This window comes from Crocodylus siamensis, chromosome 6 (assembly GCF_052110815.1).
Source record: "Crocodylus siamensis isolate JL-2025a chromosome 6, ASM5211081v1, whole genome shotgun sequence".
Taxonomy (NCBI): Eukaryota; Metazoa; Chordata; order Crocodylia; family Crocodylidae; genus Crocodylus; species Crocodylus siamensis.
The window spans coordinates 23,941,876-23,948,594 of record NC_143400.1 but is presented as its reverse complement, the minus strand read 5'-3'; the positions used below and the strand labels follow the sequence as shown (position 1 = coordinate 23,948,594).

At 45.5% G+C, this 6,719-nt stretch overlaps 1 long non-coding RNA gene across 1 annotated transcript; it reads right to left on the bottom strand.

The window, feature by feature from the left end:
• Nucleotides 1–366: 366 nt before the first annotated feature.
• On the bottom strand, nt 367–4,348 carry LOC149861712 (uncharacterized). Its single transcript, XR_016443348.1, has 6 exons — nt 4,237–4,348; nt 3,849–3,905; nt 2,495–2,518; nt 2,015–2,071; nt 1,799–1,822; nt 367–556 (listed from the first exon to the last, which is right to left on the bottom strand). It is a non-coding gene; the product is annotated as an uncharacterized LOC149861712 (long non-coding RNA).
• Nucleotides 4,349–6,719: the final 2,371 nt, after the last annotated feature.

Genomic DNA, 6,719 nt, shown 5'->3' with positions numbered 1-6,719 from the left:
TTGGGGCCCTATATGGCTGTGCCCATGACAGTTAGGCACATCAGATGAAAGGGGATTCTGCCGTAAGGGGTTTGAAGCAATGGGGGCAGACTTCTGTTGCAGCAGGGGACCAGCCCCCCTTGGTGTGTGTGTGCAGAGCCCAGATCTCCACTGGGGTAGGGAAGGTGTGTATGTTTGTATAGCACATCGCACGACAGGGCCTTGATCCTCGCTGGTGTGAGGACTGCGCTGTGCATAAATGAATAATAAGTTGTTGCGAGTGACCATCTTGGTGGGTTAGTATGTTTTTTTCATTAACCTGCTGTTGGGGGACCATTTTCCACTTTAAAAGTGTGCTACCAAAGGAAATGAAAACACAAGGCAAAGTTGTGTGTAAAGTGGGTTTATTTGCCAAGGCAGATGGGTCAGACCTGTACCCTACAGTCAAATCATCGAGGGAGCCAGGGATAAGCCCATTCCACAGAATGGTGCTACGTTATTTCAGACAGAGACGAGTGAATAGGCAAGTCAGAAGGCATCAAAATAGCTGCTGTGACTGGATTCTGGGTGCCTAATCCTGAGAAATGAGAAGAAAAGAAAAACTTGTAAGGACAAGATTGAGAGGAACCCTGTTGAATCGTAGCTTTTTAAGGCTAAAAAAAGCTCCCTGTTCTGATTTGTTAGTCTGACCTTCTGCAAAAGGCACCCTGCAACACTGGCATCTAGCTCATAACCAGGGATCCTGATAAAATAAATCCACAATTTTCAGATATAAAAAAGTAACCCAAAATCCACATTTTTGCATGATTAAAATGAAACACTGCTATAGATAGATATCTATATATTAGTGACATTTTATTTTAATCATGGCAAAATGTAGATTTGAGGTTACTTTTTTTAAAACCAAAACTTGGGATTTATTTATTTTTTAATCTGTGAAAACCAGGATCCCTGCTCATAACTTCTGTCTGAGCTATAACACGTCTCTTAGAGTCCTGGTCTCAATGTAAGGATTCTTGGTGATGGAGAATTCAACTGTCCCTCGCTGGCTTGTTCCAGTGGTTATTTCCCCTCACTGTTAAAACAGTGGCACCTTTTAGCTTGACTTCAGATTTCAGCCATTAGATCAGGGGAGGGCAGTTATTTTGGGCAGAGGGCCACTTACTGAGTTCTGGCAAGCCATCGAGGGCTGCATGACAGGCAGCCCAGAGCAGATTAATATTAATTTTCTAAATTTTTTAGGGGCCCGCGGGCTGGATAGAATGGCCTGGCAGGCCGCATCTGGCCCACAGGCCGCGTTTTGCCCACCCCTGCATTAGATCTTGTTCTGCCTTCTTTTTTTGCTGCACTAAAGAGTTGTCTGTTCTCAGACACCTCTTTCCCAATGTAGGTGGTGACATCTGGCATCTGGCATCCACTTAACTTTTTCTTGAGCTCCCAGGTGTACTTTTTCCAGAAGCTTGAACCCATCCCTCTTGCATTTTCTCAACATTGGGCATTTGTACACACCACCTTTTTCTTCCCTTTCCTGTGCTGCACCTGCATGACCGTTTGCATGAGTGGGATTTTTGGATGCTTTAAAAGTCTGCTGCATTAAATTGTTTCAAACTGTGGGCACCAAAACTGGGCTATCGGGGGAAATTCTCTGTTGATATAGCTTCAAGTGAAGTTAAGGGAAAATGGTCTTCCATTGATGAGTCCATTAGCATCCTATATCAAGGTAATATTACCTGCAAGCTACTGTAGTCCATTAACTAAAACTAAAATGGAGTGAGTGTTGGCAAAAGTGATCAAAGCAAAGGCAGTTTCTGATACTCACGGAGTAAAATGGGTCTCCGCTATTCTGCAAGAAAAAAGGGGTGTGTTATTCACATTTTGATAGCATGAGACAGATTTAAACGTACAGCACAGAGTAAGCCAAGGCACCTTCTATGGTTGCCCAGTGAGATTGTGGGAAAAGACCTCATCTTTCCATAAGCCTATAACACGTGAAACTACATAACCCCCAGAGGTAGCTGCCAGTACCAGCACTTACTGCATTGTTATTGAAGCTGTCATCACCCACATTGTTGTCATCAAAGCTGCCACTATTCTGCAAGAAAAAGATATAATTTTATATATTTTCGCATGAAAAAGATACATTTTTTAATATGAATTACAGATCTACCGAAGCCAATCAAATGATTCAGCAGCTCTGCAGCTCCTTCACACCAGCTGGGGATCCACCCATTGACTCCAGTGGGATTATGCCTGATATATATCAGGTGCAGACCTGTCCTCACTACTATGCTCATCCCTTTTGGGAAACATTTAGAGAAACCTCAGACAAGCTAACTTCCCAAGGCTGTGTAAGTTATCACACCAACGTCAGCTGATGTAGTTCAGGGGGCCCAAGAGCCAGTTTCAGAAAGGGCTCCAGCAGCAAAATAGCAAGCTGTCATTGGGAGCAGTGCTGGGTGCTAATTGAGGTAATTCACAGCACTGATAGCAAAGATAATGAATTGCCAGTACTTACCCCAGGTCCATAGTAGTCTCCATTCTGCAGCAACACAAAGGAAAAATACTGTTAATAGTGTGTGCACGCAGCTCCCCCCTGGGGTTTTAGAGTTTTTTTTCTGCTTAAGAGCATTAGGATTGATGCACTTATGCGCCCCCCACCTCGCCACCCAGTTTGGTGCAAATGAGTGGCCTGTCTTGTCATGCGTGGTTGGTTTAAGCGCACCCTGGCAGGGAATCCAAAAAGTACTGTGGTGAACAGCAGCTGGTCTGGAGGCTAGGACCTGATTTTTTTCCCCCTCCCCCATGGACTATGATGGAGTATCCTGTCCATGGAGGAAAGATTTCTACCAGTCCCTTTAAATTAGAGGAGTGGTTTCCAAACTTTTTATTTGTGGGGCCTCCCTTGGGAAATGTCAGCTCATACTTTTTCCTTACAGAAAAGTACCAGAGCAATTCTCTTATTGCCGAGAAGTGAGACAGACCACAACTCGGGATGTTTTGTGCATCATGTTTGCACATCCAACAGTGTGCAACGTGGCGGTGGTACCACTGAATGAGGGACTGGTTTATACCCATGTGAATAAAGGTTTATTTATGTCCCTTCCTTAGGGATTCTTAGTCATTTTATTGTCACCTTATTATACAAGTATATTATTATTCATATACAGATTTAAAGTAGAATTTTCAAAAGAATTTTTGGGACTGAAAGAAGGCTCAGTTCCGTTTTCGAATGCAATCCTAGGCACTTGGAAACCTAAATCGCAGAAGCTCCCCATGACATTTAGGTGCTTAAGTAAATAAATCAATAAATAAAAAATTCCGCAGTGACTTCAGACCGTAAGTCTTCCTGACTATGAATAAGTCCTGGGCTCCAAAATCTCTTGCACGTGTTATCCTGGGTGCCCAGGTCTAGATTCTTAAAGGCATGGAGGCATGTGAAGGTGCAGATACTTCCTGACTGGGACTTACAAGTGTGCCTAAGCAGATTAGTTGATTAACGCTCACCCAAATTAACGGGAACCAGATACTTAACCTATTTAGTTACCTTTATGAAAGCTACCAGCTCACTGTCTGCACCAGATACCTTTGAAAATCTGTCTGAAAATCTATGTTGAAATTTTCCTCTCTAGTATTATTTTTTGGATTAGCTTTCGCTCTTGACATTATTCTCTGTCATATCACCCGAACTCTGTCCATGTCCCAAACAACCCCTTGTGTTTTCTTCTTTTCTCCGTCATCAAAAAGGTAAACACAGGGCTTCCATTTTTTCCTGGAAATTTCTGATTTTGTAAAATGCTGCTTTTCTACAGGGATGTCAGAAACCCAACCCACAAGCAATAAGAAGTACAGGGGGGCTCTTTGACTCTCACCCCATTGTTGTTGAAGCTGTCATCACCCGCTGCGTTGTTGTCGAAGCTGCCAGAGTTCTGCAAAAGATTTGGGAGTTTCTTATTCTCAGCCTTGTTCCATAGGCTTTAAAAGAGGATGGGTCCCATAAGTGAAATCCTGTCCCCATTGAAAGCAACAGCAAAACTCCCACTGATTTCAGTTGATTCAGGATTTTGTCATCTAGCGATGCAGGAGAACTGAGTTATAGCCCTCTCTCTGCATCTCGCACCAAGGGGAAGGGGCAGCCGGCTCCCAGTCCCAGCTGGGGCTGGGACCCTCTCAATGTGCATCCATATAGCATCCCTCTTAACGGACCCCGATCTCAGTGGAAAGGTCTGGCTGCAATTGTGCTATAAATCGTCATCTTACCCATGGGGCTGCTCTGGCGCCCTCCAGAGAGAGGAGGCAGATGATGAGGAAAGCAGCAAGGATCTGCACCTTCATCTTGGCTTCTTTTGCTCTCTGGAGCTGGATGCTTTCAAACGTGGAAATATGAAGTGGAAGACGGGGAGACCAAGCGCTGTATTTATGCCATGCTGCTCCCTGCTTGACAGACCTCACTGTGCCAAGCCCTGATAATGCGATTGCAGCGAGAACCAATGACTTTCTTCTCCTTTCCTGCAGTTCCTTCTCCTCCACCTTATGCTATCAGTCTCTCCTAATCTTTCCCCAGCACTCCCTTCCTCTGTCCCAACTTTAACCTACTTCTTACCTTCTTCTCCTATCTCAGGTTATGTCAAGAGATGCTGAGATACTTCAGCAAATAGGAAACAAGTCACAACCACTGTGATCTTGAACACTGAAAGCCACGTCATCTTAAGGTAGGATTTTACACGATTGAGTTAAAATGGGGCAGTGGTAGAAGTAGCCAGTTTTAAAGAGGTTTAAACCTGGCTTCTATCAGCTTTGTTTATGTGGGTGAACTTAAACCTTGCTTAAAATTATATAAACTGGTGGAATGAATTAGAAATCTATGTCCTGTGTTCAGAAGTGACGTAGACTTTGAGGCCTGCAGGTCTTTCAATGCTCGAAGATGCAGCTAGGGACTCAGTAGGGATTTTCACAGATTCCCAGATGTTTAGGGCTGGAAGGGTCCTCATGAGATCATCGGGTCCAGCCCCCTTGCTCTGGGCAGGAAAGACTGCTGGGGTCAAACAAAGTGTGCAGCAACGTGCATCCAGCCTCCCTTTGAAGGGCTCCTGGGTAGGTGCCTGCACCACCCCTGCTGGGAGTCTGTTCCAGAGTCTGGTCACATGAACCGTGAAGAAGCTTTTTCCTTATATCAAGTCTGAAACCTCCTTCTAGGAATTTCTGACCCTTGCTCCTGGTTTTCCCCTGGGGCGCTTTGGTGAATAGTTGTTCACCTTGCCCTGATATAGTTGTAGGCCGCCACCAAATCCCCCAAAGTCTCTTTTCTAGGCAGAATGGTTCCATATCTGTCGCCTTTCCTCGTATGGCTTCCTCGTCAGCCTCTAATCATACAAGCAGCTCTTCTCTGGACCCTCTCCAGCTTCTCCACATCCCTCCTGAAGTGCGGCGCCCAGAACTGGACGCAGTGCTCCAGCTGTGGTCTCACCAATGCCAAGCAGAGCGGGAGAATAACTGCCTTAGTTTTGCTGGAGATGTAGCGGCTGGCGCAGGCCAGCGTATCATTTACTCTGCTAACTGTAGCATCACACTGGTGGCTCATCTTCATTTTATGGTCTGTGACGACCCCCAGGTCCCTTTCAGATGAGGTGCTAGCTAGTGTGGCACCACCAAGCCTGTAAGTTTGTTGTGGATGGAGTATTTTACACTTCTCAGTACTGAACAGCATCTGGTTCGGGTCCGCCCAGCTAACTAATCTGTCTAGGTCTGCCTGGCTTGTCAGCCTCCCCTGATGCACAGCTGCACTTCCCTGCAACTTGGTGAACTTTGCCAGTGTGCTTTTCATCCCCACATCCAGATCATTGCTACAGATGTTGAAAAGCACTGGTCCAAGTACCGAGCCCTGGAGGACCCCGCTGGCTACCTTCCACCAGATCGACACAAGATCTGTCTGTTAGTATCCTCCAGGTCTGACCCCGCAGCCAGTTCCCCACCCATCTGACCATTGAAGTGTTGATCCCAGAGTCTCCTTGTTTTACTTTGAGAACCATTGCTATGTTGGAGATAACAGGTGCATGCCCTGCAATGGTGTGAAGAATGACAGGCCTGTAGCTGCGAGGAATTGTCCATAGCTCCATCAGAGCCAGAAAAGACCATAAGGACTTGGTGCAAATATTAAATGCTACATTTTCCATTTTTGCCCTCTCAAGGGACGTCACAAGTGACTTGTCCTATGCTGTGGGTGTTTCAGGTTGTGTGCGAGACACGTGGGACACTGGGATTCCAGGCAGCGGGGTTCTGCACCCAGGCGACGTTTCACGTGAGGCCTAGGTTCAGGTGAAATTAAAATAAAGAAACAAAAAATATTAAAATCAACATTTGCCCCTAGAAAAGTTCAATTAGGATGAAATTACATTTTCCAAAGGGAATATTTTTTGGTACTTTAGCAGCTCCATGTGGGATAGACTACTACCTGCCTTCTAGCTGCTGGCCAAAGGGAACGAGGCACAAGAACTCCCTGTTCTTCTCATCACCTGAAAAATTTAGACCCTAGTGTCCTGATAGCATCATGGACAAACGGGCACGAATGGGCTTACTGTATGGGAGGGCTTCAGTGACTCAGAGCAGGAGGGAAGGTACAGCATTCAGTATCTACATCAAATGTTTTTCTTGTGATATTCTGAAATGATTGTTTGCTGAAGGCTGCTGGAGGCTGGCTCTCTTACAAATTGTTGGCCAGATCCAGAACGGTTCTGAGCACCAGC